This window comes from Rhinatrema bivittatum, chromosome 2 (genome assembly GCF_901001135.1).
Source record: "Rhinatrema bivittatum chromosome 2, aRhiBiv1.1, whole genome shotgun sequence".
Classification (NCBI taxonomy): Eukaryota; Metazoa; Chordata; class Amphibia; order Gymnophiona; family Rhinatrematidae; genus Rhinatrema; species Rhinatrema bivittatum.
In genome coordinates, this window is record NC_042616.1 from 7,389,909 (window position 1) to 7,411,119 (window position 21,211).

Consider the following 21,211-nt stretch of genomic DNA (forward strand, 5'->3'; position numbering starts at 1 on the left):
GACTTGAACAACGAAGTTGCCAAGTCAAGGAGTGAGCGGAGGAAGTCTCCTTATATACTTCCCCTGGTCTGGTCCATTGGAAACAGGTGCAGGCAATTAAAGGGATGAGGTCCCTTTAAATCAGTCAAGGAGGCGCAGCCTCGTGCCTAAGGGCAGGGTGGCCATCTTGGATCTTCGGGGGCCCTGCCGACCGGCCTGACACTGCAAGGGGAGGCCCGGGGCATCTCCCCCGCCGGCCATCAGCACAGAAGGGTGCAGCAGGGTGCGGGGATGCCTTGGCTGGGTTCCTCGGTGCTGCTGCGGCAGCCCGACACTGCGGCTCAGGTAGGGGTTCGCTGCTGCGAGCGGTCGCGGCACACAACAAGAAGGAAGCTCTCTTTGACACAGTTCAAGTACTATGAAGGGCATTAGCAGAGAATGTGAGAGACTGAGATCTTATTCTTCGTATCCTGACTTTGCATTTGTCTTTATTGAAAGTCACTCAGCTCCACACCTTAAAAGGCACCAAGTGCTCCATTCCCAGCTCAGTACATTCACTTGATACAGAACTGAGGCCAAGTGTCAAGAAGGGCCACTATTACTATTTAAGGATGAAAAAAGAGAAAAAGATAAGTGCATGCATCATCCAGAATAAATCAGTTTCCAGCCTCAGCCTCGGCATAAGAGGTAAGTAATAATGGTGTCAGTGACAGAGCAGGATCTTCAGGTGAAGTTCACATCCCTGCCACAGTTATAGGCCATGGGGACCCTGCTCAGGGACACAATGAATCAGGCAATAGTTCTTAGAACTTAATGACAAAATGAACAGGGGCTGGGATGGAGGAACACCGCTCCCTAAGAATGAGAACGAGAGAATGTTCTGCAAATTTAATGCAAAATCCCTGCATTTTAAATCTAGAGAGAACAGAAAGAGCCCACCACAACCTGGAAGAAGAAACAGCTCTATCTTAAACTGCAAAAAAAAAAAAAAAATCAGCTGATCTTAATTAAAGATCTCAAAGTGGATAAATAAAAACAAGGAAGAAAAGAATTGCAGAACAATTTGTATGAGTAGCATATGCCATCTCTATCCCATCAGCAAACACCTCTCAACCCTCTCCCCTATATCCCATTAGCACCTCTTAACTCCTCTTGTGAAAAATATTTCCTATTCTGTTACCTCATCCCTGTATATCTGTCCTGCCATGACCGCCTTAAGCAATGTACGTGTCTATCTCTAAATGTATGATATGAACACTTCAAATTACTGTAATTGGTTATTTATTTGTGTCATAATATAAACTATTGTGATCTTCACTTGGAACAACAGTATATAAAATGGCTAAATAAATAAATAGCATCTTTCTTAGAAAGAGAGAAAATCCATTCTAGGATTGTAAAACATGGGATGAGTTGGTTTATGTCTTTTCCCATCAACCCTTTCCTCTTCCCTTAATAGGGCCGTCCCCAGGGAGAGCTGTAATTGAAGTATTGGGGTTTCTGCACTGCTGCGTAACTTCATCCCCTGACATCTAACATCGCTTCCTTTTCCTTGGAAGCACCAGTGAGGCAGGAGGTGCAGCAGCCAATAGATGGAGATCTCTGCATTGGGGATAAAAATCCAGTGAACCCTTCCCTCACCCCCTATTCACACCCCAAATCCTCCTTTTCAATCTCAGGGGCAAACCCACTCTAAAGAATATCAGAGGGGCCTGCAAGGGCTGAGTCTCCCCAGGTCCCACAACCTTTAGGGTCAGCTCTGCCCCCAGGGCATAAGTGTGGAAAATATTTTGAACTCCTCAGCTCCGTATGCTAGGAGGGTCAAAAAAAGCAAACAATGTGAAAGGAATGGCAAATAAAATGTAGAATGTTGGGGGCGCTCTTGAGAGCCAACCAAGATGGCTGCCTAATCCAACTGCTTCATAAGATCTTGCTAATTTGGGCTCTCCCATCTCTTATTTTACATAGCACCTTCTCACTCTAGTTATATATTCCCATCTTCATAATGTCTGCATCCAGATCGGGGAAGATCGAAGAAGCATTCGCTGCCAGAGGGGGGAACTAAACGAGCTAAACCTGTTCCTCCGTCTCCAGACAAGTTGTTTTCCACGAGGAATATGGTGTTGGCGGATCTTGTTCTAATGGAGCTTAGGCTGCTAAAGGATATGCTTCAAAACACTATAGACTCGACCACCGCTATCCACTCTGATCTTTCTGAGATGTCCCAATGTTTTGCCAACTTTTCACCATGGCTAGAAGGGGTAGAAGCACAAACGAAGTCCCTTCTGCTAACCATGTCTCAGCTCCCCCATCTTGGTCAGAAAGTGGAGCACCTGCAACGTGACTTAGTTTCAGTTACCTCATCCCCAATTACTTAGTAGTTCCTTACAGCCTAGATATAACTTTATACTGTCATATTGCTTGTTAATTTGGCTTGCAGAATCTGCCTATTAATCTTTACTGCATAACACATACTTTTAGTTCAAATACCTATTAAAAATCTTTGCTAAGGACTAACCATACCTTACCTTATATTTAAGATTTTAATTGATCAGAGAGAATGGCTTTAATTTAATGCAACAATTGTGGTGCTTATGTCCCAAGGTCTATCATTTGGAGAACCAAGGGCTGTCCCTTTTGCCTTCAGCTGTCTAAAATTAAAATGGAGCTGATCCCTGTAAGGGAGCAATTGGCCAGGATTCAATTAACCTCCCCTTCCTTGAAACATCCGTCACCCATCTCCCATAGCAGTTACAGAATTCCAGGAAAAAATATTTTACAGTGCACTCAAGTAGAACTAGACATGTGACAATCAGGCACCCACCTTCCCCAAATTTACAGCAACCTGTACCTCAACCCCCACTCCCACAGAATTATCAGACATCCAGGTTTCAAAAACCCAGAATCAATTGGATAACAGTAGGTTCTGGCAGAATAAGACCTGTGACGGTCATGCAAAGTGAAAATAACATAATCAGCTAAAAAAAAACAGAAAAGGTTCTTAGGAAGTGCAACAAAGGAAGGGAGAAAAATTGCAAAGCTATGACTACAAATGCTCGCAGTTTGGGCAATAAAATCCCAGACCTGCAGGCCTTAATGGTGGAGGCAGACTTGGACGTTGTTGCTGGCATGGAGACATAGTTCACAGATTCTCATAACTGGGATACGGCCATAACTGGCTATAACTTGTTAAGGAATTACAGAAAGGACAAAAAAGGGGGAGGAGTAGCTCTTTATGTCAAAAATAATATCCAAGCAACTGAACTGCAAGGAAAGTGGGGTAGAGAAGAAGCATTATGGGCCGTCCTAAAAAAAAGATGACGGAGTGGTGTATAGGCCTCTGACTCAAACGGAAGAACTAGACAGAGATCTGATCAAAGACATAATGAGAGTGGGAAAGAAGGGGGAAGTGTTGATTGTTGGTGACTTTAATCTGCTGGACGTAGACTTTAGAATCCCTTGTGCAGAATCTAACAAAAGTAGAGAGATAATGGATGCCCTGCAAAGGGCTCTGTTCAAACAAATGGTAATGGAACCCACGAGGGAGGGAGTTTTACTTGACCTAGTGCTCACTAACGGGGATAATGTCTCTAATGTCCGGGTGGGTGCCCACTTCAGCACCAGTGATCATCAAACAGTATGGGGTAGATTTTAAAAGAAGCGTGCGCGGCCTACATTTACGCCCAATTTTATAACTTTCCTACGCCCCCACCCCACCCCACCTTCCCTTCCCCTACCTCACCCGCCCTTTCTCCCCTACCTTTGATGACTTCTTTGTTTGTTTTAAAACTTACTTCAGCCCTGGGGCTGAAGTAAGTTGCGCATGCTGGCCTCTGGCCCCGCCCCTGCCCCTTTTGTAAAGCCTTACATGCGTCCCGGGGCTTCATCCGCATCGCCGGGCCTTTTAAAAATAGGACTGGCGCGCGTAACCTTTTGAAAATCCGACCCTATGGTTTGATATTGCAAATAGGAGAAGTGTCACAAAAATCCGAGTTTTGAACTTCAAACAAACAGACTTTGTCAAAATGGGGAAATGTCTGGAGGTAGAACTTGAAGACTGGGAGAAAATGGGAGAGGTTGAACAACAGTGGGCCAAACGAAAAGAAGCAATTACAAAAGCAACAAATCTGTATGTTAGAAAAGTAAACAAAAGTAAGAGAAATAAGAATCCAATCTAGTTCACAAAGGAGGTGGCTGATGTAATAAATCTATTATATCTGGAATAGTTCCATCCCAGCTCAAACATGCTATAATAAAACCTACTGTTAAAAAAACAAACCTTGATACTGCTGATCCGACTAACTATCGTCCAGTATCGAACCTCCCGTTCCTCTCCAAAATAATAGAGAGAATTATTAACAAACAACTCACTGAATACCTCGATGAGCATCAATTACTCTTCCCATCCCAATATGGATTTAGAAAGTATCACAGCACGGAAACGCTTCTCCTCTCCCTATCAGAATCGCTTCTAAAAGCTCTAGACACTGGCCACTCCTACATTCTCGCCTTTCTGGATATATCTGCTGCATTTGACACAATCAATCACAACACCCTCATCACCCGTCTCACCGAAATCGGTATCACTGGCACAGCTCTACTCTGGTTCCAATCATACCTGAGCAATAGGACCTATAGCGTAAAAATTGGACGATGTGAATCTAAGCCAAGAAGCCTCGCACAAGGAGTACCCCAAGGATCCTTACTCTCTTCAACTCTTTTTAATATTTATCTTATACCTCTCTGTCGACTACTGTCGAAACTGGGTTTTCAACACTTCATCTACTCCAGGGGTTGGGAACCTTTTTGGCTGAGAGAGCCATGAACGCCACATATTTTAAAATGTAATTACAAGACCTACCAAATTAATTTACTACAACCCCCTACTCTCCTGATGCCCCCCAAGACCTGCCAAATTAATTTACTACAAACCCACCCTCCTGACCCCCCCCCCCCCAAGACCTGCCAGAAGTCCCTGGTGGTCCAGCGGGGGTCCAGGGCTCGCAGACAAATCTTTAATAAAAAAGTAAAAATCTAACAAAAACCCCCACCCTCCTGACGCCCCCGAAGACCTCCAAAATTAACGCCATTTTGATTACTGGCAGCCGATGGCCCTTTGCCCTTACTATGTCACAGGGGCTACCGCCGCCATTGGTCGACCCCAGTGACATAGTGAGGGCAAAGGGTCGTCGGCGCCATTTTGACTACTGGCAGCCGACAGCCCAAGTCCAGGAGATCGCTCCCGGACCGCTCCTGGACCCCCGCTGGACCACCAGGGACTTTTGGCAGGTCTTTGGAGGGGGGTCAGGAGGGTGGGGGGTTGTAGTAAATTAATTTTGGAGGTCTTGGGGGGCGTCAGGAGGGTGGGGGGTTTTGTTAGATTTTTACTTTTTTATTAAAGATTTGTCTGCGAGCCAGATGCAGCCATCAAAAGAGCCACATCTGGCTCGCAAGCCATAGGTTCCCGACCCCTGATCTACGCAGATGATGTGCAGATCCTCATTCCCAATTCTCTTCCTAATGCCCTGAATACCTGGAACGCTGCCCTCACAGAAATAAAAAAACTACTCACTGACAACTTTTTGGCCATTAACACCAACAAAACAGAGCTACTCATCATCTCACCTTCAAACAACTCCACAATGAATACAGCACTCCTATCCCAAGGCTGCCCATCCAATGTACAACAAGTCCGCAGCGTTGGCATCATCATCGACAACCATTTTACGTTAAAAAAATTAATCACTGCCACTGTTAAAAATGGATTTTTCAAGCTACATCCCCTAAAATGAATCAAACCACTCCTACACCCATATGACTTCCGCACAGTCCTACAAGCTACAATCCTATCAAAGCTTGACTACTGCAACTCATTACTGTTAGGCTTACCAAAAAATATGTTACAACCATTACAAATGCTACAAAACGCAGCTGCCCGCATACTCACCCACACACACCACCACAATCACATCACTCCCACACTTCAGTCCCTACACTGGCTACCCGTTACTTCCAGGATTATATACAAATCCATTACGCTAATACACAAGGCAATACATAACCAAAACATGCAGTGGTTCTCCGAATACTTGTATTTCAATAAGACAAACCGACCAACAAGAACACAGTACCAGGCCAAACTGCGGATACCCTCTCCTAAACTTACCAAACATGTATCCACACAGGAACGCTCACTCATTATAGCAGGAATCACAATATGGAACAGTATGCCCACTGACCTGCACCAGGAACCTTGCCACAGAAAATTTAAACAAAACCTAAAAACCTGGCTGTTCAAAAAAGCATACACATGACTGACTGGGCCCTTTACCGGCCGATTACATCACTGTTAACCTCCCCCCGACTCCCCCTTCCCTTCTTATCCGGCACTTGTTCCCTAGATTTAACCTCCTTCTCTCGGCGAAACAACGCCGCGACTGCGCACCAAGGTTAAATCGTGGTGGTTTCTGTTGAAAATGGAAATAAATAGAGTGGCTTGGTGAAAACAACCTTTGGAGTGAATATATGAGTAGCGTGTAGACAAATGCTGAAAACAACTCTTGGTGTGAATATATGAGTAATGTGTAGACAAAATGGAATGTTTTTCAGAAAAAAAGAGATGGCAATAATGAAATGAACAATCACTTAAGAGGCATTGGAAATGGAGGATACTAAGTAAGGATTGGAATATAGGTTCCCCAATAACTTTGATTTGGAAGTGAAGTTGGAGTGGTATGTTTAAGAAGATATTATATGGAAATCGTTGGATGTAAGCATATGAATAAATCCCCTGAAGAAACCAACGGGTGAAACAGGAGCTTCCTGTCGGGACATTTGTTAAATAAGATCAATAAGGAATATCAGTTTAAAGGGATATTTGTCAAATTAGGTTAGAAAGGGACACCTGTTAAATAAGTAGTCAATTAAGAAGAGCAAAAAGTTTGTGAAATAATTGTTTACATTGTAATTAAGGGATTGTTGCAATATTTTTGTAATACTTGTGTAGTGGATATTAAAGTGTAACAATATTGTATTGTCAAATTTTAACATTGTATGATGTTTAGATGAATGAGTGAGGTATGAATGTTTTTGATATAATAGGGCATGTTTCATGTGTTTTAAATCATTAAGGAATAAAATTGAAATATTTAATTGTAAACACGGGTATATTATTTGTGTACTTACTAGTGGAAATACCTGTGGTAAACCCAGTATAGCTCAACATTACATGTTTGACCAAGGCTTCTATTGGGTCAGAGCATTTCCTTTTTTTTAATCTGTAAGCTCCCAACACAGACGATCCCTTTTTTTTTCAAGCGATTTCCTCCCAACTTCTAAATGAAGATACTTCTCATTTGATTGTGGGAGGAGATTTCAATCAGCCTTTAGATCTTATATTGGATAAACAATCCTCAGCTAGAATTCCCTCTTCCAGAGCATATAAGGCTCTACATAAACTGATTGCAACCACAGATTTAGTGGACCCATGGTACTTGTTACACCCCACAGCCAAAGACTACACTTTTTTTTTATGCCTGTCACCTCACCTACTTTCATATTGATTATTTTTTACTCTCTGGTTCTCTGCTCCCAAATGTTCGTTCAGCCTCCATCCAATCCATTTTAGTATCTGACCATGTGGCGGTCTCCATTTTCCTTGTTTTGCCTTCCTCCTCTATGGAGGATCATTTATGGAAATTTAACTTGTTAGAGGATACAGATTTTCTGGATTATATTCAGGGGAGAATTGAGGAATATTTTCAGCATAATGAGACATCTGATGTCGCCCCTATTTCTGTGTGGGCTGCCTTTAAAGCAACAATAAGTGGTGAGATTATTAGTTATAGCATTAAGAGTAAAAGAGAACAGAGGGCTAAGCTTCTTGAATTACAAGATTTTGTGGCCCACCTGGAAAAGGAGCATGTCCCTCACCCTTTGTCTTCTTCTCTTCTCATTTTACACAAAGCATGAGTACAACAAACTTTGAAGTCATCATGCGGGGAAAGCCCTTTTTTCTCAAAAAGCGCTGCATTATGCTGAAAATAACAAATGTGGACATTTACATGCTAATTATCTGAAAAGGAAATGAGAAAAGAAATGGATAGCTGTTATTCGATCACAGCATGATGTTTCTTTGCAATCTGATACTGATATTGTATATGCTTTTCAAGATTTTTATGTTGATTTGTATAAGTCTGAATCCACCTCACCTGTTTTCTCTCACAGCTGTCTCGTCCCACTCTCGCACAGGAGCAGAGACAGTCAGGAAGACGTTTCATCTGCACTGGCTACTCTTCAAAGTGGGAAGGCCCCAGGGCCCGACGGATATACAGTGGCCTTTTACCGTGCATTTCAAAACCTCCTGATTCTCAAACTTCACTATTTCTTTAGCACTTTGCCCTGCTTTCCTGATTTTTTTTCTCTTCCTTTTTGGAAGTTTGTATTGTGGTGCTTCCTAAACCTGAAAGAAATACTCAGTTAATTAATAATTATCGTCCTATATCACTTCTCAATAATGAATATAAACTATTTGCCAGGATTTTGGCCACTAGGGTAGCGCAGGTCATAGTGTCCTTAGTTCATTTTGATCAATCTGGCTTCATCAAAAATAGTATTACAAACAATATACCCGTGTATTTCAATGAAATTTATCTTCAATTTTTATTCTTTAACAAACCTTTAAAAACATAACACATATCTGTTTATATCACCCATACACACCACATTCACTCACACAACAATAAACTATTAAAATCTGACAATACAAACTTGTTACACTTTAACAATACTATTGCAACATTCCCTAATTTACAATGTAAACATACTCCTCTTTTATTAAATATCCCAATTTCTACCTCTGTTACATTTAACACAAGTTTCCTTTACTATTGTAAACAATCATTTATAATTAGAATTCCTTATTAGATTACCCTTATTATTTTCATATTTCATAAGTTACATCCTAACATAATGAACATTACAATACTCTTTGCTTATATCCCATCTGAGTTCCTTATTAGATTGCCGTTCTCATTTTCATGAAATTCATAACTTGTATCCCAACACAATCGATATTGCAATTTCTTTAATCTTATCCCGACAGGAAGCTCCTGTTTCTCCCGTTGGTTTCTTCAGGGGATTTTGTTCACATAATAATTTTCAATCATGAATCTCAACTTCACTGCCCAAATCTCAGCATTACCGGAAACCTTAGAACAAAAACATGTACCATATGAATGCGTGCATCTATTACACCAATGCTCTTCCTCCTAATAAATATTTAAAATTTTTTTAGACAATTTGAAAAAATTATCTTTTTATTTCCCTAGTCATTGTTATCATCATCACTGCACTTACCCATGCTCCAATGCTATAACTTCCATTTAAACCGCTATGTATTTCTTCAAAAACTGCTTTACCGTTGTCTATTTCATCAGAAACTGCTTTACGTCTATACAAATTCAAAAATAAAAAGGGTATTGCAATGGCGCGGGGAAGCTTGAAAAAGAACCGGTAATAGGAAGTAGGTAGTGCGCAGCCGCGGCGTTTCTGTCGAGGAGAGATGTTTTTTGAAGTATGGTGGTTCTCAAGTTTTGAAGTAAAAGGTGGTTCATATGTAATAAAGTAAGTGATTTTTGTTTGTAATTTTCGGATAGAAGATAACCTATGGTTTGGTAATATTTTGGATAGGGTAAGATAAAGGTGGTTTGAAAGTGATTTTGGGTGATGTTTGTTACAGAGGATGATATGATGGAATAATGGTCGGCAAGTGTTGTGATTGACCAATCCGGAAGTGGATCCTTGGGCCGACCGCCGGAGGGAGACGGACGGGAGGCAGACTAGATGAAACGATGAATCTTCACCTGGGAACCCGTGACCCCTCCAGAGGAGCTGTAGAGGCCCGGGTCACTAGGGCTTAGGAGTCTTCGCCCTGGAAGCCCGAGATCCCCCCAGGAGGAGCCTGTAGGGACCCGGACCGCTGGGTCTTAGGTGATAACAGAAGAATCCAAGGAAGCGATACGAACCGGGGTACAAGCAGGCAGAGAGCGGAGTCAGGCAGGCAGAGATCAGGAACCAGGCTGGCAAACGATACCGGAGTCAGGCAGGCAGAAGTCAGGAACCAGGCAGGCAGATAAACGATACCAGAGTCAGGCAGGCAGAAGTCAGGAACCAGGCAGGCAGATAAACGATACCAGAGTCAGGCAGGCAGAAGTCAGGAACCAGGCAGGCAGATAAACGATACCAGAGTCAGGCAGGCAGAAGTCAGGAACCAGGCAGGCAGATGAACGATGGCAACTAGCACTCCGAAGAGAAACCTCGTTGCAAGGCGAATTGCAACTTCAAAAGTCCCGGCTTAAATCCCCTGCTCAATCAGCTGACGTCAAAAGAGGCGTGTCTGCACATCCGGGTGCAGACGCCTTAAAACACGGCTCTTCGCGCGCGCGCGTACCAGGGCTGGGGGGAGGAGTTTCTGACGACGTCTCCACGAGGAGACGCCGCTGCCATGCGGCCCTGGAGGCCAGAAACCCGGCGGTTCGCGGCGCCACGGAGGAAGGTAAGAGCCCGGTCACTAGGCTAGTGACCGGGATCGTAACAGTACCCCCCACTTTACGCCCCCTCTTTGAAGGACCGGGCCTTCCAGGGTTGTCCAAGTGAAATTGGGACAGCAGAGTCTTATCCAGGATATTCCGCGCAGGTTCCCAGGAATCCTCCTCAGGACCACAGCCTTCCCAGGCTAGCAAATATTCCCACCGACGATTGTGAAATCGTACGTCCCGTACCTCGTGTACTTGATAGACCGGATCCCCAGGAGATGATGCTGAGACATCATCCGGAGTGAGGTGATGATAACGGGAGTGGACCACAGGTTTTAACAGGGACACATGAAATACATTGTGAATGCGCAATGATGATGGCAGTCGAAGTCTGTAGGATACCAATCCAATACGTTCTGCCACTGGAAATGGACCACAGAATTTAGGAGCCAACTTGCGAGAGTAGCCTGAAAGGTGCAAATTTTTGGTACTTAACCATACTTTAGTACCAGGTAGTAGTGTCGGAGCAGCCCGTCTATGATGATTCGCTGTTGTCTGTGCTTTCTGTGCTGCAGACGAAAGACGATGCTGAAGTGATTGCCATAGGTGACGAAATTGAGTCGCTGCTGACTGAGCCGCAGGAGATGCCACCTCCACTGGAACTGGGACAGGAGGTTTGAGATGACGACCAAAAACCGTTTGAAAAGGTGATTGGCCCGTGACAGAGTGTTCATGGTTATTATATGCAAATTCTGCCCAAGGCAACAACGCCACCCAATTATCTCTTTTCTCAGAAATGAAACTGCGGAGAAAAGACTTGAGAGACCGATTCATTCTTTCCGTCTGTCCATTACTTTGGGGGTGAAAAGCGGTGGAGAAATTTAACTGAACCCCGAACTGTTTGCAAAGGGCTCGCCAATAGCGAGCTGTAAACTGAGGTCCACGGTCAGAGACTATACTTTGTGGAAGACCATGGACTCGAAAGATGTGTTGTACGAACAGCTGTGCTAACTCAGGTGCTGAAGGCAGTTTGTCCAGTGGTACGAGATGTACCATTTTAGAAAAACGGTCCACAATAACCCAAATTACAGTCTTACCCTCTGAAGGAGGGAGATCTACCACAAAGTCTGTGGCAATATGTGTCCATGGTTCTGTGGCAATGGGTAACGGTTGTAGCAGACCCCAAGGTCGACCCGAAAGTGGCTTTTGCCTGGCACATACTGGGCAAGATGCCACGTATTCCTGAACGTCCTGACGTACCCGAGGCCACCAGTAGAATCGATTCAAGAGAGTGAGAGTTCTTACTCGGCCGGCATGACCTCCCGTAAGGGAGTCGTGAGCCCACTCCAGAACCTTCCTTCGGTCTCGTCGAGGTACTACTACTCGTCCTTGCTGAGATACACTAGTGCAGTCAAGAGAAATCCTGGCTGGGTCAATGATATACTGTGGAGAGTCACTCCTTTCCTCAAGGATGGTGTTACGGGACAGAGCATCGGCTCGGATGTTCTTAGCGGCGGGTCGGTACTTGAGGATAAAATCGAACCGACTAAAGAACAATGTCCATCTCGCCTGCCTGGGATTGAGGCGTTGGGCTTGGGAAAGAAACTCCAGGTTCTTATGGTCAGTGTACACCGTGATTTGGTGCTGAGCTCCTTCTAGCCACTGTCTCCATGCCTCAAACGCCAACTTGATGGCGAGAAGTTCTTTATCGCCGATACCGTAATTGTTTTCGGCAGGAGTGAATCTCTTCGAGAAATACGAGCATGGGAGTAAAGTTCCTGCACTAGAGTGCTGAGAAAGTACTGCACCTACCGCCACACTGGACGCATCTACCTCCACTATGAAGGGACGTGACGGATCAGGGTGTCGTAGGCAAGTATCCAACAGAAACGCGTCCTTTAAATCTTGAAACGCTTTACAAGCCTCTGCAGACCAGTGGCGAACATCCGCTCCTTTCCTTGTTAAGGCTGTCAAAGGTGCCACCAGCCGGGAGTATCCTGGAATAAAGTGTCTGTAAAAGTTGGCGAAGCCCAGAAAGCGTTGCAACGCCTTTAGTCCTGTAGGCTGAGGCCACTTCTTGATGGCCGAAACCTTCTCTGGGTCCATGCGAAATCCTGTGGCAGACACGATATACCCTAAGAAAGGCAAAGAGTCCTGCTCAAAGAGACATTTTTCCAGTTTGGCGTAAAGGTGCTGGTCTCGGAGAATTTGAAGAACTTGCCGGACCTGTCGGCGATGAGAATCCAAATCTTGCGAAAATATGAGAACATCATCCAGGTAGACAATGACACAAGTGTTTAGCAGTTCCCTAAGAATCTCATTCATGAGATGCTGGAATACGGCAGGAGCATTGCACAAGCCGAATGGCATAACCAGATATTCGTAGTGCCCGTCCCGGGTGTTGAAAGCAGTCTTCCACTCATCCCCGGGACGGATGCGCACTAGATTGTAGGCTCCTCTTAGGTCCAGTTTGGTAAAAACTCGAGCCCCCTGGAGTCTGTCCAAAAGTTCTGGGATCAAGGGTAACGGGTAGCGGTTCTTTTTAGTAATCCTATTTAAACCACGGTAGTCGATGCAAGGACGTAAAGATCCGTCCTTTTTGGCTACAAAAAAGAATCCTGCCCCTGCAGAAGACTTAGACTGACGTATAAACCCCTTAGCGAGGTTCTCCTTAATATAATCGGACATGGCTTTAGTCTCTGGTTGGGATAACGGATACACCCTACCCCGGGGTGGTGTAGTACCGGGAAGAAGCTCGATGGCACAGTCGAAGGGACGGTGTTGTGGCAGCAACTCCGCCTTTTCCTTAGAAAATACGTCGGAGAACTCACTGTACACCGCCGGAAGAATTGGCCCCGCATGTGCCAGAGTGATGGGAGAACTCCCAGTAGTAGTAATGCAGGACTGGAAGCACTGTGGACTCCATTGAGAAATCTGTAAATTGTCCCAGTGAATTATGGGAGAGTGTTGCTGTAACCACGGTAGGCCAAGAACTATAGGATGTACCGACTTTTCCAAGACCAGGAAAGAGATCACCTCGCTGTGGAATAGGCCGGTCTGGAGAGAAATCGGAGCTGTAACCAAGGAGATACTCCCGGCCAATGGAGTCCCTTGAATGGAGGTGACTCGCAAGGAGGGCTCCCGAGGTTGAGTAGTTATTTGCAGGCGCTCAACCAGAGACTGAGCAATGAAGTTCCCTCCAGCCCCTGAGTCGATCAGAGCCCGAGTTTCAAAAGACTCCTCGGGAAATTTTAAAGTTACCGGTACCGTACATTGAGGAGCAGCGTTCAAACAGCCCAGGGGACACTCCTCCCTTACTCCTAGGCGTGAGCGTTTCCCGGCCGTTCTTTGCAATTAGACAGGAAATGTCCTTTCCCGCCGCAATACAAACACAGACCTTGTGTCCTGCGGCGGCGCTTCTCCTCCTCAGTCAGGGTAGTTCTTCCCAGCTGCATTGGCTCATCAGAAGATGGTGTTGCGGTAGCCCCCGTAGACCGGGGAACAGAGGCAAGAGGTCTAGACGAGACCGGCGCTAGTGGCGACATGCGCCGTAGTGGGCGTACCTCTCTAGCCCGCTGTTGCAACCGCTGATCAATGCGTCCCGCAAGCTCTATGAGAGCACTGAGATCTTCAGGGAGCTCTCTGGCAGCAAGAATGTCTTTAATCCGGCCTGCTAGACCTTCAAGAAAAATCCCCCGAAGGGCATCATCTCGCCACCCCACCTCAAGCGCCAGGGTGCGGAAACTCCAGAGCGTACTCTGCCAGTGTACGTGGTCCTTGGCGAATTTGCAAGAGCTCCGAAGTCGCTGAAGTTTGGCGAGCAGGCTCATCGAACGCGGCTCTGAACTCAGCCACAAAGAGGTCCAGACTCGAGAGAGCGGCATCATTCTTCTCCCACATAGGAGATGCCCAATTCAGCGCCTTGTCATCCAGCAGGGAGAAAATGTACGCCACCTTGACTGCATCAGTAGGAAACTGATTGGGAAGTAGAGCGAACCGCACATAGCACTGATTGAGAAAACCACGACAAGCTTTGGCATCCCCAGCATAACGAGAAGGAGCAGGCAGCTGGGTCTGAGTCTGGAATGTGACTACTGGAGCCGGAACCGGAGGCGGAGCCTGTCCAGGAGGTTCATTGTCCATTCGAGTAGCCATGCGCTCAACCGTGGCTACTAACGAATCCAACACCTGTTGCTGCTGCACCAGGCGTTGTGCCAACCCAGGAATGGCCTGAAGCCCAGCGAGATCTGCCGGATCCATGGCCTTGCAAACTGTTGTGATTGACCAATCCGGAAGTGGATCCTTGGGCCGACCGCCGGAGGGAGACGGACGGGAGGCAGACTAGATGAAACGATGAATCTTCACCTGGGAACCCGTGACCCCTCCAGAGGAGCTGTAGAGGCCCGGGTCACTAGGGCTTAGGAGTCTTCGCCCTGGAAGCCCGAGATCCCCCCAGGAGGAGCCTGTAGGGACCCGGACCGCTGGGTCTTAGGTGATAACAGAAGAATCCAAGGAAGCGATACGAACCGGGGTACAAGCAGGCAGAGAGCGGAGTCAGGCAGGCAGAGATCAGGAACCAGGCTGGCAAACGATACCGGAGTCAGGCAGGCAGAAGTCAGGAACCAGGCAGGCAGATAAACGATACCAGAGTCAGGCAGGCAGAAGTCAGGAACCAGGCAGGCAGATAAACGATACCAGAGTCAGGCAGGCAGAAGTCAGGAACCAGGCAGGCAGATAAACGATACCAGAGTCAGGCAGGCAGAAGTCAGGAACCAGGCAGGCAGATAAACGATACCAGAGTCAGGCAGGCAGAAGTCAGGAACCAGGCAGGCAGATGAACGATGGCAACTAGCACTCCGAAGAGAAACCTCGTTGCAAATCCCCTGCTCAATCAGCTGACGTCAAAAGAGGCGTGTCTGCACATCCGGGTGCAGACGCCTTAAAACACGGCTCTTCGCGCGCGCGCGTACCAGGGCTGGGGGGAGGAGTTTCTGACGACGTCTCCACGAGGAGACGCCGCTGCCATGCGGCCCTGGAGGCCAGAAACCCGGCGGTTCGCGGCGCCACGGAGGAAGGTAAGAGCCCGGTCACTAGGCTAGTGACCGGGATCGTAACAGGCAAGTGCTATGAAATACTTGTTTGAGAACATAATGGAATGATATAGTGACATCAATTCCAGGTTAGTACAATGGTTGAAAAAAATGAGAGCTGGTCGTGTGGAGACATTGTGCAGCTTGTAAATATTGTTTTCTGCTTTTTATTTTATTTTTGAATTTGTATAGACGTAAAGCAGTTTCTGATGAAATAGACAACGGTAAAGCAGTTTTTGAAGAAATACATAGCGGTTTAAATGGAAGTTATAGCATTGGAGCATGGGTAAGTGCAGTGATGATGATAACAATGACTAGGAGGAAGAGCATTGGTGTAATAGATGCACGCATTCATATGGTACATGTTTTTGTTCTAAGGTTTCCGGTAATGCTGAGATTTGGGCAGTGAAGTTGAGATTCATGATTGAAAATTATTATGTGAACAAAATCCCCTGAAGAAACCAACGGGAGAAACAGGAGCTTCCTGTCGGGATAAGATTAAAGAAATTGCAATATCGATTGTGTTGGGATACAAGTTATGAATTTCATGAAAATGAGAACGGCAATCTAATAAGGAACTCAGATGGGATATAAGCAAAGAGTATTGTAATGTTCATTATGTTAGGATGTAACTTATGAAATATGAAAATAATAAGGGTAATCTAATAAGGAATTCTAATTATAAATGATTGTTTACAATAGTAAAGGAAACTTGTGTTAAATGTAACAGAGGTAGAAATTGGGATATTTAATAAAAGAGGAGTATGTTTACATTGTAAATTAGGGAATGTTGCAATAGTATTGTTAAAGTGTAACAAGTTTGTATTGTCAGATTTTAATAGTTTATTGTTGTGTGAGTGAATGTGGTGTGTATGGGTGATATAAACAGATATGTGTTATGTTTTTAAAGGTTTGTTAAAGAATAAAAATTGAAGATAAATTTCATTGAAATACACGGGTATATTGTTTGTAATACTTGTCAGTGTTAATACCTGTGGTAGACCCAGGATAATTCTATTAATATACTTCATCAAAAATAGGCTTATTTCCAATAACATGCATATGTTTCTTTACATCATGGAGATGGCAAAGTTTTCTTCCTCCCCGATTATTGCTTTGTCCTTGGATGCTGAAAAAGTGTTTGATCACGTCAAATGGCCCTATTTGGTTGAAGCCCTAAAATGGTTTGGTTTTGGTGCCTCTTTTTTAACTTTTATTCAATTACTGTACTATCTCCCCTGTGCTTTCCTTTATCTTAATAGGATGTCCTCTCGGTTTACTCTCCAGAGGGGCACCAGACAGGGATGACCTGTCCCCTTTCCAATTTGGCATTGGAACCATTGTTCTTAGCTATCCGCTCTGACCCAGCTATTGAAGGTATGAAGCTTGGAACAACCTTCTATAAACTGCTTATGCAGATAATGTTCTTCTCTATCTTTCCAACCCCCTCACTTCTCTGTCCCCATTATTATCTCTAATCTCTCACTACTCCCTTTTTTCAGGCTATAAAGTGAACTGGCATAAAACTGAGTTGCTTCCTATTAACTCTTTAGGTGCTTGTTTGGATCTCTCCAAATTCCCATTTCAAGTATCCACTATGGGTCTCAAATATTTGGGTGTTCTTTTTTTTCATACATTTCAACCACAGTCTCTCACTGCGAGTCTGCTTTATTACAAATGCTACGAGACACAGTTACACAATGGTCCCCACTACATTTGACATAGAGGTGCTGCTTTGACACTATTAACATGGTGTTAGCCCCCCATCTCAACTTTGTTTTTTTCATGGTTCCTATTTACTTTTCGTGGGATTTTTACCAACAGATGGATCGTGTTCTTATGCGATTCTTATGGAATCAAAAGTCTCTCTGTATTGTATTGTCTAACTTGAAAGCTGACAAAAGTCGTGGAGGGGTCAACTTCCCAGACTTTTATAGCTACCATCAAGCTTTTATTTTACAACAAGGATATTACTGGCTATCGGATATATTTTCCCTCTCAGAGACCCCTTCTGGTTGCAAATAGTGCGTGACTTTCTTTCTCTCTTCCCTTTGGAGGCAGTGGTTGGGATGTCCTCTAAGGGTATCATCAAAACTCATCCCATTATTTCTTCTACACACAGGGCCCTTGCAAAATATGATTGTTTGGTACCCTCTTCTCTCCCAACTTGGGGATTTTCCAAGTTTGCCACACTATGCTTAAGTTCTCGCTTTCAGATTGGGGATTTTCTACTCAATTGGAAATTATGTCAGTCCCGAGGCCTTTGGTTTCTCTCCCAATTTTTACATGATGGCTCTATACTCCCTTTTTCCGAGTTCCGTCACGCTTATGCTCTTCCTCGCACTCAGTTTTATGCCTGGCTTCAGTTTCGAGCCTGTTGTCTTCAACTAATCTATCCCTTTTTCATTTGGGAGACTTTCCTACTCTTTGTTTTTTATAAGGATTATGGTGCCTTGGGTCATTTGGCTTCTCGTATTTATAAATATCTCAAGAATTTCTCTTTTCATGCTCCTCTTGAGCTTCGCTCTTTTTGGTGTTCAGAATGTGATTGCTCTTCCGAAGAGGTGGATTGGGAATACCTTTGGTGCTCATCATTACGTATTTCACTGTCTTCCAGCTTAACCCAAACTTCATACTTTATCTCTCACAGAGAAATGTGGACCCCATGGAAGCTTTTTCGAGCTGGCATGGTGTCCATGCACTCTTGCTGGTATTGTTCTCTTCCAAAGGCGACTCTATCTCATATGCTTTTTTATTGTCTTTTTGGCATCAAGTATGGGCAATCATTTCATGGATATTACATTTATATTCCCCTATTACATTTCGTATAGTTATCCATCAGGGGGCAGCCTTGCCATTCCCTCTTTCTTCACATCGCAAATTGCTGAATTTTTTTCTAATGGTCACCCTGTCTCTTATTCTGTCCTTTTGGAAGCCACAGTGGAACTCTTTGTTTATACTGTAAATACGAGAAGGCAATTGCGATTAAGAGTCATTGCCTTGCCTCCTGGCCTCAGGTGTGGAAACTGCTTGATTATTTTGAATCTTTAGAAGTGACTATTAACTGCACAACTCCAAGTTCAATGTAGCCATTTAGCTTAAGCATGTTGATGTATTTCTTAGGCAGCATTGAATTGTTTATTTTATTGTTTCGTCTTATTTATTTATTTATGAACTTTTAATATACCGATATTCGTGAGACACATCATACCGGTTTACAATCAACTCAAGAAGAAAGGAAAATTACAAATAACAGGGCGGGGGAAGGGGAGCAGTCAAGAAAAAGGGAGAGAGGGGCCGGACAAAAAGCAGGCGCAAAGGGAGCGAGAACAGCAGAGGAAGGAGAGAGTGAGATAAAAACATAAATAGGAACTGTAATAACAGTATAAACTTAATTTTAACATTTCAATGAAATACAGAATCAACATTTCCATGAGATATATCATCGGTGGAGGGAGACAGAGCAGGACGGAAGATGGGAGGGAGCAAGGCTGTTTTATGTTTGATTTGCATCAGGGTAGGCCTGCAAGAAGAGCCATGTTTTGATGCCTTTTTTGAAGTTGAGTAAAGAAGGTTCAAGATGGAGAAAAGTAGGGAGAGAGTTCCAAAGGGTGGGGCCAGCGATAGTAAACGCTCTTTCTCTGGTGAGGGAGAGGTGTGCCGTTTTGAGGGGTGGGGTGTGGAGGGTGCCAGCGAGGTTAGCTCTAGTAGGGAGATTAGAGGCACGGAAACGTGGCATTTCCTTGAGCCATGCAGGGTTGTTTTTAATAGAGCACATTGTGAAGGACGGTGAGTGTTTTGTATTGTATACGGAAAGGGATGGGAAGCCAGTGCAGGTCTTTTAAAATGGGGGTGATGTGTTCTCTTTTGCAGGTGCCGGTGATGATTCTTGCCATGGAGTTCTGCAGGATTTGTAAGGGTTTGATATTAGTGTAAGGGAGGCCTAGAAGAAGAGAGTTGCAGTAATCCAATTTAGATAGAATGGTGGACTGCAATACTAGATGGAGGTCTTGGGCGTGGAGGAGCGGTTTCAGTTTATAGAGGATGTGGAGTTTAGAGTCTTATTTAGTTTTTAGCCTTGTCTCATTTTTATTGCTTTGATCGGTATATAAAAATTCCAAATAAATAAAATCTGTGCTGTATGCCTACTAATAAATACATTTGAACAACAAAAAAAAAATGCAGAATGTCATAATAGCCCTCAATCACTCCATTTTGTGACTGCACCCTGAGTACCATGTGCAAATCTGGTCGCTGCATCTCAAAAGCATTATTATGGATGTTTCTCTCTAAGTCACTGAGGACTCTGGATCTAGTGGGTTGTAAATGTTTAAATAAAAAGATACAGCAGAACTAGAAAAGGTACAGAGAATGATGACCAAAATTATAAAGATGATGGAAATGCTAGAGATTGAGGCTGTTCACTTTCTTATTCCCATTTACTCCCTTCTCTCTCTACTATCACTCACCCTCCCACTCATTCCATTTCCGCTGTCATTTCTGCCTCCCATCCCTCATTCTCTTCCCTTCCTTTTCAGTCACTCACCCCCACTTTCATTCCCTTACTCATACCCCTTCATGTTTAGTTAGAACCCATATTACTCATCCCTCCTCCCCAGGATGTCATTCTAGGTTTGCGGGCAGGTTACCATCAGACCCACAGTAAGCAGGTCCTCTTGCTGGCGGGGAATAGGAACCTTGCCAGCATGTTGCCACATGTGACCTCTCTCCACTGGCAGGAATAGGAACTCTACCAGCATGATGTAACACAGGGTGTCCTCACTGGTGGGGGGTGGGACCCTAAGGGGCAGATTTTCAAAGGGTTACACGCGTAACCCCCAAAAAGCTGCCCCTTCCACCCCCTGCGCGTGCCGAGCAAGCCCCGGGACGCACGTAAGTCCCGGGGCTTTCCTGGGGGGGGGGGGGGGTGTTGTGGCCGGCATGTCATCGGGGGCGTTCCGGGGGCAGGGCAGCGTGCGTGGTTCCGGCCCGGGGCGTTCCGGGGTGTGGCCGTGGCCTCCGGACCGGAACATGGTGCGCCGGCAGCCAGCTGGTGCGCAAGTGCTGGGTTGCGCGAACAAATCTACTCCTGCGCGCACTTTTTAAAATCTACCCCTAAGAGCATGCAGTCATACAGGGCTTATCAACTTGGGAGGTGGGTGGAAACCCTGTCAGCATGCTGTCAAATGTGGCTAATTGCTATTGGGAGATAGGAACCCTGCGAGCATGCAGTCATATGGGGATTCTCATTGGTGAAAGATGGGAACTCTGCCAGCATGCAATCATACAGGGCTCCTCCTCGTTGGTGGAGGATGGGAACTCTGCCAGCATGCTTTCACACGTGACTTCCCTGCATGACAAGCCTTTTTGCAAGCTTTGACTATTCCAGGAGAGTCTCTACTAAGCCTGGATGTTCCCACCAGCTCCCTCTACAGCACTGGCCTTGGGCCCTGCCCCCGATGATGTCATTGATTGGGGGGGGGGGGGTTTGAAGAGCCAGCATGTGACACCCGTCAAGAACTGGTTGTTTCTACCTTTCTGCCTCTCCCCGGGACAAGCCTTTTTGCAAGCTTTGTCTCCTCCGAGAGAGAGCCTCTACTGAGCCCT

The 21,211-nt window shown here is 45.1% G+C and overlaps 1 protein-coding gene across 2 annotated transcripts in view; it reads right to left on the minus strand.

Moving 5' to 3' along the window:
• Positions 1 to 21,211, minus strand: part of LOC115083461 (gastrula zinc finger protein XlCGF57.1-like) — a 389,522-nt gene that overhangs the window by 192,397 nt on the left and 175,914 nt on the right. The gene's annotated exons all lie outside the window — the stretch shown is intronic.